The 12,511-nt window shown below is 40.1% G+C and overlaps 1 protein-coding gene across 6 annotated transcripts in view; it reads right to left on the bottom strand.

Annotated features, from left to right (window-relative positions):
* The window catches only part of Enthd1 (ENTH domain containing 1), a 106,646-nt gene that overhangs the window by 38,043 nt on the left and 56,092 nt on the right, over positions 1–12,511 (bottom strand). The window lies entirely within an intron of this gene.

The following is a 12,511-nucleotide window of genomic DNA, read 5'->3' as shown; positions in this document are numbered from 1 at the left end:
CCATCTCTGCCTTTGCATGGCTCTTGTAGCTCCCCACAGCTCTGTTCTTTCCCACCCATATCCTCTAACCAACCATGCAAACAACCCCTCATCTGCTTGCTAGCCACCAGCCATTCCTGCCTCGCTTGCATCCCTCCAGAACCTGTCGCTTAAGTGATCACTTACCACCCAGAAACTGGGCAGAATTCGAATGCCACACGGGAATAGGTCCTGGTTTCCGACTTGCAATGATATGAAAGAAACAACTAAATACTGTAAATGGTATCTGAGCCTATGCCAAGATCCACATGCACCCCCTCAGCATGGCCTTGAATGTGATTTCCAATTCTATGCATTCTGAGCACTACTTCCTTTCAAATAAGACTCCCTTTGGCTCCCATAACAATCAAATGTCAACTAGGGAAGAGGAAAGTTCTATGGTATTTCAAAAGGCGACTCTGTAGGCCGTTAGCTGGGGAGGTGAACTCAGAGCACCCCCATTGTGCTGTTCTTCTTTTAGAAGCTGGGATGAATATTCTTTGAAGATACTTTTTAAGTGCATGCAAAAAACACAGGAAGAGCACCTTGAGGGTAGTTGTACTCTAAGAGTATTTCAAATGCAACTTGTTCACCCAGCATACAGTTCATGGAGCACTTACTACATGCTAAGCACTGAATTTGAGGCAGCCTATAGTTATGAAAAGGAAACTGTCTAGCTGTCAAAAAATTATAGTCCAGTTGGTCTGATGGTGAAGGAAATTGTGGGCAATGACAACACAGCAGAATTAGGGCCGGCATAGAGTGCAACCCCATCTAGGCTGGCACAGAGTGCCCAGTGAGGAGAAGTAGAAATCCCTGCCTTTGGGATGCCAGGGAAGGCTTCCGGGAGCAGTGAGATCTTAGCAGATCCTGAAGATGAACAGAACTTAGACAAATGAATGAGCTTTGAGGGCAGAGGTCCCAGCTGAGGAAGTGGAATGTACAAAGCATGGAAAAAAAATCCCCTAGTGTTTGGGAAGCAATTCAGCACTCATCTCACAGGGGAGGGAGCAGAAGGCCATGAAGGTGAAGTCTCAGAGGTGAGCAGAGGAAATGCAGGAGGCAGCTTATCTCACTGCTCTTCTTAACTTGCTCACGGCCAATCTTTTCTTTTCAGTGTCTGCATAGTCATCTTCCTAAAGCAGGTATTATGTCCTTGTTTTGTGCACCTCAAAGGCTCCCCCAATATTTTTTGGACAAAAGGCATGGTTTATCAGGACACTGGGCACCTTTGTTGCTTTGCCCAGGAAGCTCTAGGTTTATGCATTATGCTGGCATTGTTATTCACTGTGCCACCTTTCGTTATCCAAAGTGTCCTGCTTTGGGTAATAAATACATGATCACCTTTACTGATAAGACCTTGTTTACTTCTCTGACTTCATGTGGTACTCCTGCCACCCACTACTGGTTCTAAAGCCCTTTTGAGCTCCTTCTAGTTCCTCCATCCTCCTATTTCCCAGCCCTAGTCTCTTACACATGGTACACTCTGCCTGAAACAGTCTCCTCTTCTCTCCTCACTTGGCTTGGCTCATTCTGTGGAGTAGGCAAAATAGTGTCATGAGCCAGTGATCAAACTATGCACAGTGAAATAAATTTTCTTGGTCACATACAACTTTTTAAAAACAAAACTGACTAAATAAAATAGATCAGAGTACACTGCCAATAAATAGTGTTTTGTGAAACTGAGAAACTTGTTTCAGGTGTGTGTGTGTGTGTGTGTGTGTGTGTGTGTGTGTGTGTGGTAGGTTACTATGTGAAAGGTATTTCTGACTATGGTTCTTGGGTCTGAAACACACTGGCAAAGGCTCAGGGATAACAAGCATGGTCCAAATCCTGACTTGGCTACTTCCTAGTTCTGTGACCTGGGCTAGTTATTGAAACACGCCTAACAATCTCATAAGATTGTTAGGAAGATGAAGTGAGTTGAGATGTGTAAAAGTGTACCCAGCACACACAGGATCAGTGTTGGCTGTTGTTCTAATCATTACCCACCAGTTCCAGCCTGGATATCTTTCTCCATAAAACACCCCTGACCTCCCACCAAAGGGCTGAGTGCTTTCTGCCTGCAGGCTTCCATGTCCTCTCTAGCCTGACACCCATTTGTCTGGCTGGACCTGATTAAGCTGTCCTCTCTCACTAGGCTGGACACTACAAAGGCAGGACTCTTGTTCATCACTGGATACCTAGCAGTTGGCACAGTTCCTGGCACATAGGAGGCAGTTAGTAAATTTTTGTGCAGTGGATGATGTACTCATCATGTCTGGTAATAAATATAGAGCCTTTTGTTTCACTCAAACAAAAAGTCAACTTGAAACTTAAAACTTTATCAGAGAGATCACAGACATTCTGATAAAGAGCCTGTCAATTTAGTTTACATTAAGTTTGGTTATCTTTATTTGAATTGTCAAAGGGCTTATATGACATTTCTGTAAGACACACATTTATTAGTAAAGCTCAGAAGAGTTTAGGTGGGGTAACTTATTGTCCTCAAATTATAAGTAGCTCAAAAATTAGTGTCTCTCAATATTTTTAATTATTACAATCATGAAAAAAGTTGACTACTATGTGATATTTTAAATAAATAAAAGTTGGCATTTCTAAAGTAAGTATTAACCTTCTAGTCTTTTGAGTTGCACTGCAGTTGATTGGGGCTTTGTTCTACCTATTTGTTCATTTTAATAAAAGTCTTTAAAAGTTTCTCTTACATCCATTTTTTAAGCATGAATTGTATTTTCCCATATTTTTAAAGTGAAAGAGAGAAAAAATTAAGTTTAAAAAGATTTAGTTGGATTTCTCAATACCAAGCACGTTCTACAATCACTATAAGCTTTCAATTTTCTACAGTCAGTTATATAATTCCAGGCATGCTTTACTATCCTCTGACAACGGATACATGGATGCTTCTGAGGAGACGTGAAGGCATGTAACAACTGTCCTTCAAAAGAGAAGACATTAGTAAATGCACCCAACTCACAGGCGGAACACACAAAAATTGCATACCACTGCTTGAAAAGTAAGCTAGCTAGCCTCTATCTATCCACCCATCCATCCATCCAACCATCTCCAAAGAGCAAGGCCAAAGTCAGTGCTGAACCAGTAGCAGATTCACTACGATACCTAAAGGTGGTCTGCTTGTGAGTTTTCAGATAGACACCGAAGTTGTACAGCATTTCTGATGCTGAGAAGCGCTACAGAGAACGAGCAGGGATGAGGGACAGTGCTGCTGGCACTGGGGAGGGGGGTTTTGATTGAAAAAGAAATGTCCAGGAAAGCCTCCCCAGCACTATTACATCTCGGCAAGATGTGAAAAGAGCAAACATGTGAGAGAATGTGCTATGTGAAGAGGTCTCAGAAAGAAAAAGGCACGCTGGAAAGGAAGCTCAAAGGCACCAAGAGGTGAGATGCTGGGACAGATCTAGTACATGCAACTTGCTCAGCCACTTCTCATTTCCCTGGAGGACACTTCCTTCACCAAGACATTTAAAAAGTGTTCTGTGACAAGCACCAACATCCAGGAAAAGCTTGGTAGTAGCTGGCATCCACAGGCTGGAGATGACCCCAGAGGTGCTGCAAGGAAATTAGAGGTTTCCTGATCTCAGTGGAATACTGGACCCCCCAAGTCATAACAGCTACACAGCAGCGCTGAATTCTGGAGACAGATTAGGCACAATAACCACAGAAGCCACAGGGATGTAGTGGCATCAGTACTGTTATTTTCAGGAAAATGATGATGGTTAATGAATCAGGAACTATAGGAAACAGATGAGCAGCCTCCAAAATATTGCTGGACATACACAGGTTGAAAACCTACTAGTGACACCATAGGATTCACAACCTTTTACTCAATTCCTAAACATAAGTCAGTTTAGAGAGCCACAATCCACAGATGTATATAGTAAATATTCCCCTGAGCCTTCCCTGAGGTACCTGACACAGACAGAAACAGAAATGCACAGACTTTTCAGGTCTTATTAGATTCTTGCTCCAACTGACACCAATTTCTGGAGCTCCAAAAGTGTCACTATAGTATACTGGTCCAAGTAGGAATTTATGGAAATCAGAAGTTTCAGTCTGGTATTCAGTCTGGTCACAATAGAAGCACAGACCTACCCCTTAGTTATTCCTGTGGCCTCAGAAATGCACAATGGGAATTGAGACATTTTGTAAGCAGCCAAATCCCCAAAATGTTCCACCACCCATGGAGCTCAGGCTATTATGGCTAGGAAGATCAAGCAGAAGCCCTTATAATTATACTCCAGCCCCCAAACCTTTCTAGGAAATCATAGAGATTAGTGTCACAATAACAGACTTGAATGGGGTGGTAGTTCTTACCACGTTCCAGCATAATATGCCCTTTTTTTTTTCTGAAAAGCCAGATGAATTATATAGGCTGACTGTTGATGATTACAGATATAACCAGATAGTAATACTCACCACAGCTGAGGCTCCAGGTGTTCCTTTACTAGAGCAAACCAACACAGCCCTTGGCGTCTAAGGTATAGGTTCCAGCCTATAATGCTTTAAAAATTCCTATTATGAACCATACTTACAATCACTTAGCCGTGTGGCAGGGATAACAGTATACCTTCACTGCCTTCCCTCATAGCTATGTTAATCCTGCTATGTTTTTTAACAGAGGCCAGAGGGACCTGGATTTTCTTGATATCCATCCCACAGAGGAACACTCTGGCCCATTACTTGGATGATACAATGCCACCTGGATTTGTGCAGTAGGTGGCAAGCACGCTTGGTGCTATAATACATGCAGGAGATGAGAGAGAAACCTGGAAAAGGTTAGGGCCTGCCACCTCTGTGATATTTTTTTAGAGTACTCAGTAATTTGGAATATGTTAGGACACCACTCACTCTAAGGTGAGAGACAAATTATAACTGGCATCACCCAAATAAAGAAAGGAGCATCAAATCATGAGCCTCTCTGAATTTTGGAGGACACGGGTACACTGCTCTCATCTGTTACCACCTGTTTTGCATTGGGGCCAAAGCAAGAAAAGGCTCTGAAGCAGATTCAGACTACTAGGTGAGCTGCCTCGATACCTGGAATGTGTAACCTGGAACAGCAACAGTACTGCGAGTGCCTGGAGCAGACAGAGATGCTCAATGAAGCCTCTCACCACTAGGAAAATTACTGAGTTGAATGGCTCTGGAGTAAGGCCGTGCCTTTTCTGTCTATGATTATTATCTATTTGCAAAACAACCTCTTGGCTTTCTACTAGGTCCTGATAGACACTGAAAGCCTGACCATAGGATACCAAGTGACTCTGTCTGCTCACGTAAGTGTTATCCACAGAACACAGCATTTCATTGTCAAATTAAAAAGGAATATATGAGACCAGGGAGAGTCAGCTCAGGAGGCCCATGCCGACAGTGGTTCAGATTCCATGGTACCTCCATCCACTCATGTACTGCTCCTCCTTCCACCTACACCTGAGATTGATGGAGAGTTCCCTAGCAAAGAGGGGCATGTAGAGGACTCGTTTACAGGTGAATCTGCAACTATGCCTGCCCTATCTGGAAATGAAGAGCCACTAAATCACAGCCTGACTCGACAGTGTCCCTGACAGTAGGAAAATCCTCTCAACAGAAAGGATTGCAAACGGTATTCCTCACACAGTATACAATGAAAGGCAAGATGCTTACGATATGGCTCAAAAGCAACTCATGAGCAGTGGCTAATGGGTGCCAGCCAGTAACTTGGAAAGAATAAGATTAGAAAACTGGCGATAAGGAGGCACGTGGACAGATCTCTCAGGATGTGCATATGATATGGAGACATGCACGTCCTTACACAGCCTGCCAGAGGACGTTCCTTGAGGAGGGTCTCAAGAGTCAGGCAGGAAAATGCTCCAGTAGTTGTCAATGACCTTCCTTCTCTGGTCACATCGGTGGTTGCTCAGTGTCCTGTGGCCACGCAGCAGGGATGGCCCTGACTGGAATGGGCTCTGGCATGAACTTTCCCTCACCAAAGTGTTGCGGACACTGCAGATGCTGAATGTACACATTGCCAAGAAGGGAGGCTAATACTTCATTCCCAGCAGGAAAAGAGGCAATTACCTGGTGGCAGGTTTATACTGGACACCTTCCGTTAGCGAAGGAGCAGGACTTTGTCTCCATAGGGAGGGACACACAGTCTGGGTGCCAATTTGCCCTCCCTGCCTGCAGTCTTGCCAGAAGCACCATTAGTACACTGACAGAACACCTTATCTATCTCACAGAATATTACCAACAACCCTACACAAACTAGTTCAAAGTATAAAAGCTACAAATACTGCCCAATTCTTTTTAAAAATGAGTCCAGCATGAGCTCAGTATCAAAACATGACAAGGAGAATTTAAGAAACATAATCCGAATTTCACTCATAGGCATAGAAACAAAGCTCCTAAACATTGGCATATGAAATCCAACACTATATGGAAAAGATAATGAAGATATCATGGCCAATTTAGTTTAATCCAAGAATTCAAGGTGGTTTTAATATTTGGAAATCAACTAATTTACAAAATTAACAGCCCAAAGAAGAAAAATCTGTAACTATCAATACAGATGCTAAGTGGAGAAAATTCAACGTACAATCATGATAAAACTGTTAATAAATTGGGAATGGGGGCTGGGGATTTAGCTCAGTGGTTAGGTGCCTGCCTCGCAAGCGCAAGGACCCGAGTTTGATCCCCAGTACCAAAATAAAAAAACCCACAAATTAGGAATGGAGATTTGAAAAAACATATAGTAAATCTCTCTTAATGGGAAAATATTAAAATCATTTTCTTGAAGATATGGATCAAGTCAAGGAAGCCCATGACCATGCTTTCATTCAGCACTGTGTGAGTAGGTCCACCTAGCATGGTGAAGCAAAGAGAAAAATACAAAATGTATGACTTGCAAATGAAGAAGCAAATATGTCATTATTCATTGATGATATGATTTTCACCACAAGAAACCCAGAAGAATATATTGATAGAAAAGGAAAATCAGTAAGAATTCAGCAAGGTGCTGGTTACAAAATCAATATAAAAAATTAATTCTACTCATTAGTACCACCAACAAACAGAAAATGCAATTTATAAATAGCAATAAAAAAAGAGGGTTTCTTCCCGATGATTCCATGGAAACACTCTGAGTGGAAAATGCACTGAATACACCCAACCCACAGATCACCAACCAACCGAACATCCCAGTGACATGGCACACCACAGGGCACCAGTAGCTCTTCTTGTGATCACAGGGCTGACAGCTGCCCGGAATTCCCAGAGAATATCATATGGTATATTGCTAGCCAGGAAAGGACCAAAATTCACAGCCAGAATTACAGATTCAATTGCTTTCATTCCACTGAAACTTGAAAAGTCTGAGGTTGAACTACCTTAAGTCAGGACTGCCTGTAAATAAAGTACACAGGACAAAATAAAAGATGTACAATAGCTGCATGTAAAAACTACAAAACACATTTTAAAAATCAAATGAATGGGGTATTTTATATCATAAAGACGTCACTTCTCCAAGTTGATTAAAAGATTACATGCAGTACCAGTCGAAACTCCAACAGGTTTTCAAAGGACCTTAACAAGCTTTCATGTAGGAAAACAAAGGGCCACTAATAGCCAAAACACTCCTAATGAAGGAAAAGTCATCAACAATTATTACAAAGGTAAAGTGACTAAAGCTATTTATTGGTGCAGGGATACTCAAGCAACTGATGGAACAGGATAGAGCACTCAGAAACAGATCTACGTGCATGTGTGCTCTGCTTAACACACAGATGGCTTTGCTGCTCACTGAGGGAAGTACAGACTTTTCATTAAATGATGCTGGGACAGCTGGCCACCCATATAGAAGAAAAATTTGACTTCTACCTCAATCATTCGACAAAATCAATTCTTTATTAAAGATTTAATTGTGGAAGCAAAAGTATAAAACTTTTATCCGACAGAGAATTATTTTCAAGATCTCAGCACAAGGAGAAATTTAAAAAATAAGTACAAACCATAAAGAATAAATTCAACCTCATTAAAATTCAGAACTTCTGTTATTTAAAAAGTCCATATGAAGTGAAAAGACCAGTTATAAAGTGGAAAAAACTTACAAGATGGATCGCTTAGCCCCCAGAATAAAAACTCCTACAAATCAATTAAGAAAAAGACAATCAAAGAGAAAAAAATAGCCAAAAGGCATGCAGACATTTCACAGATGAGGAGACATGAATCAGTCATACCTATGAAATGTTTCAACATATGAAAATATGCTTAATTTTATTTCAACAAATAAGATACCAATTTTCATCCACCAGACTGGCAACTTTTCAAAAAGGCAAGAACAGGGTTAATGAGGACATGGGCCAACTAAAACTTTGGAAAACAATCCTGGCCAATTTAAAGTTGCTCATATCTAACTACGTAGTAATATCACTCCCAAGTATACATCGTAGAGAACTGGGGGCTCTCTCGTAGGATGGGGACTTAGCTCAGTGGTGCCATGCGCAGTATAAAAAGTAGTCTTGTATAGTAAAGTTCATCAGCAACACCATTTTGCGACATAAAAAACCTGACACACTGTCCTGGTGCCAGTTTTCTACAATATGGCACATGAATATATACATGCAATGAGACACTATGCAGTAGGGAAAACAAATGACAACCATACATAAGTGCACCTTACTGATCAATAAAAGGGGGTCAGAAAAATCCAGAATGACTTTGTACAAAGTTCAAGAGCCTATGAAACAAATACATTATTTAGAGCCCAAAATATATGTAAAAAACTATAAAGAAAAGCAAAGAAGGAAGAGCACAAAATTCAAATGGCTTCTGGGTGAAGGCAAGGGTGGACTCAGTGAAGCTGACGAGTATGTGAGGAGTAAGGTCCCACCTACGATAGGCCGCAGTGCGACCAGAAGACGCTGCACACTGCAGAAAGACAAAGACAAGAGGGAAAAGAACTGAAAATCCTGTACCAGAATAACTTTCTTACTTTATTTTTGTCTTGGGCTGAAGTTGCCAAAATCAGAAAATGGAAATCAGAACCATCTGTTGACAGGATAAGTTAGTGAACTGGACAGAATTTATCAACAGAAATTCAGAATAATGTATTTTAGAATCTGCATCAAATCATAAAAGAACATAAATAAAAGCCTACTTTCTTTGAGAAGGGGAAAATGATGTCACTTCATTGTTGTTTCTGTAACAGGAAAAATATGGAAATATGTAATTAAATGATAATTAACAATACAAAGAAAATAAAATAGAAAACAATATGGTGATATCCTATTACAATAGTTGCAAAAAATTAGACTAGGAACAGAAAAATCAATCAATGAACAGAATAGAGTTAAATAGATACTTTAGATACTTTTAAAGATACAGTTTAAAGGGTGGGGGATTTAGCTCAGTGGCACCACACCTGCCTTGAAAGTGCAAGGTCCTGAGTTCAATCCCTGGTACGAAAAAAAAAAAAAAAAAAAAAAAAAAAAAAAAAGAAAGAAACAGTTTAAAAAGTCATTTCAGGACAACAGAGAAAATCAACTAGTCAGTAAGGGTTGTGAGATAACTGGCTACTGACTGCCCCATCTAAAACCACTTACCAGTACTTTACGTATTAGTCTAATTATTTAAATATGGGATGACCAAAAACTGGATATTTTTTGGTAATTTTCATAAGGTAATAGGAAATATGAAAACATCAATTTTATCAAATGTATTCAATTCAGGAGCCAACTGGGTGAATGACACTTGTCCAAGCGATGCTAGGGATAATCAGCACGTGAACAGACCTGCCGCCCAAGTGACGTTTGGGGTAAACTGAAGTGGTTAAACTCATACCGATTAAATAACTCAGTTAAAGCAAGAGTATGTTCACATAGTTGATTTATATAATTATATAACCATATAATTATATATAATTATAACATAAGTACAACTTATAAACTTATGATACACATTTATAAATTCTGTAATAAAGGTATGAGAAAAATCCCGCGGGAAAATAGTAAAAAGAGAAATAAGTGTCTAGAAAGATTTTATAGTGGTAAATACAGTTTGAATGGGATTTTGTAAAGCATTTAATATTTGGTGGAAGAATCTATTTTCCAAAGATGACTATCAACATACCTCCTATGCAACACAGCTTTCATCCAATATGACACTGACAATCCTCCTTGGCGAGATGGAGGTCTGTATCTCCTCTCCCCCACACCTGGGCAGACTTTTTATCGTCTGGGGAACACAGTGTAGTGGAAGGGTCACCACAGCATGACTTCCAAGATTATTCAGCTTCCACGGGGTCCTTGCTTCCCTGAAATGCTCACCCTAGAAACCTAGCCACCATGCTGTGAGGAAACCAAACCAGCCCTGTGGAGAGGCACCGAGGTCCCCAGTCAACTACCAGTGTCCACTGAGTGGACAGGCCTTCAGATAATTCCTGCCCCTGCCTGAGTTCCCAGCTGAAAGACAAGTCAACCCCACTGTGCTCTGTCCTAATTCCTGACCCAGAGAATCCATGAATACAATAAATGATTATTCGACTCAACAAACTTCCAAGGCAATATGTTACACAGCCAAGAATAACTGGAACAAAGACATTGCAAAGAGAAGAAGCTACGTAAATAGTGGAGCATCACAGAGCATTGTGAGTACTGGAAGTTTTGGGTGATGAGGCCAGAAAGACTGGCTAGGATCAGACCATGAACATTACTGTGACAGTATGAAAAAATTAAAGTCATCCTATTGGCAATAGAGAGCTGTTGAAAGTGTGTAAGATGGAAAGATGCAGAAATCTGCATTTTAGCAAGATCTCTCTGAGACCAGTGTCAAGGAGAGATTGGAGAAAACTCCCTCTGATTAAGATGGATTCTAGCCAGGCAAAATGGGAAGCATCCCTCAGGCAACATATTCTGTGCCTTTTTTTTCTCTCTTTTGGGTTGCCTCTGAAGCTCATCTGTATTCAATTTCACTTGTTTTAAAATGTTGAGGAGACAACTTATATTCATACAAAACCTGCCTCGGATGTTTATAAGTAGCTTTATTCATAAACGCCCAAACTTGGAAGCAACTGAGCTGCCCTGCAGTAGATGAGTGAATAAACCGTGGTACAGCATCCTATTCTGCACTAAATGAGTTATCAAGCCATGAAAAGACATGGAGGAAACCAATCTGAAAGCCTACATATGTATAATTACACCTCTATAATATACTGGAAAGGAGAGACTTTGGGAGGAAGGGATTTTTAGGTCAGTGAAACTATTCTGTATAACACTTTAATAGAGGATGCATGTTGTTTGTTCAAGTTCAGATAATGTACAACCCCAAGAATGAACTGTAATATAAACTAGGGACTTAGAGTGAAAATCACGTGTCAGTATAAATCCATTAATTGTAACAAATGTACCACTCTGGGCAGAATACTGATGGTGGAGATGCTACGTATGTGTGGGGATATGGGCATATGGGAACTCTGTACTTTCCATTCAATTTTGCTGTGAATCTAAAACTGCTCTCAAAAAGAAAGTCTATTTTTAAAAATGTTAGGAGGCAAAAATGTTATGCAATGTTAAATACAAAAGTTTTCCGTTCTATGCTTTTAAGCTTCTGGATTTGGGATCTGTTTATTTGAAGTGCTTTATAAGACTACCAAGAAAACTGTTTAAAAATTCTAACCATTTGTTACCATCCATATGAATGCTATCCTTATACATATATCACCAAAACCCCCAATTTCTTGTTTTTGTCTTTATTAAAATATCCTCACTGTTCTCACAACTGGCTTTATAAAAAATTATATGTGAACTTAAATTCTATACTAATACACTGTAGCTTTTATATTTTGAATATTGTGACTGTATAGAGGGGTAATTCTGAGGTCCAGGTGTATGAGGGAGATGAAACTCAGAACATGAGAAACCATCTCCATGACAAGGGAAAGGATGCCTGGATGTAAAAACAAAGACACAGGAGGGGATGAATGATACTAATGAGAACATCTCCTTCTCATCTTAGTATAAGACCTTTCACCCTACTTTCTGAGAAAATCAAGAGAATGCATTGTGTATTCAGATTTCTAGGACAATAAGGACAGGATAGACTGACCCAACTAGGAATCATATCATAAAGGATCTTGATAAGTAGTAGAGCCCGGTTCACTAATGTAATTTATTGGAGGCCAACGTATAAATTGATACTGTGCTACTGTTAATTATTTAAGAAATGTTTCATACATTTGTGGGACAGACAGTGTGCTTCTTGCCTTTTTACATGTTTGCTTAATGAGTGCTTTTGAAAGAAGTATTGAAAAGAAGTTAATAAAAAAAAGAAAGTGAAATAAATTTTCCATTTTAACCTTTTATAAAAAATTTAAGAGTTCTAAATTGGGCGTGGTAGCCATGCCTGTAATCCCAACACTCAGGAGGCTGAGGCAGGAGGACTGCTGTGGGTTCAAGATCAATTTGGGCTACACAGTGAGTTCCAGCTCAGTCTCAACTACATAGTG

The sequence above is a fragment of the Fukomys damarensis genome, unplaced genomic scaffold (assembly GCF_012274545.1).
Source record: "Fukomys damarensis isolate Sample0158 unplaced genomic scaffold, DMR_v1.0_HiC HiC_scaffold_19, whole genome shotgun sequence".
NCBI lineage: Eukaryota > Metazoa > Chordata > Mammalia > Rodentia > Bathyergidae > Fukomys > Fukomys damarensis.
Note: the sequence above shows the minus strand (reverse complement) of the source record. Positions and strands in the feature narration are given on the sequence as shown.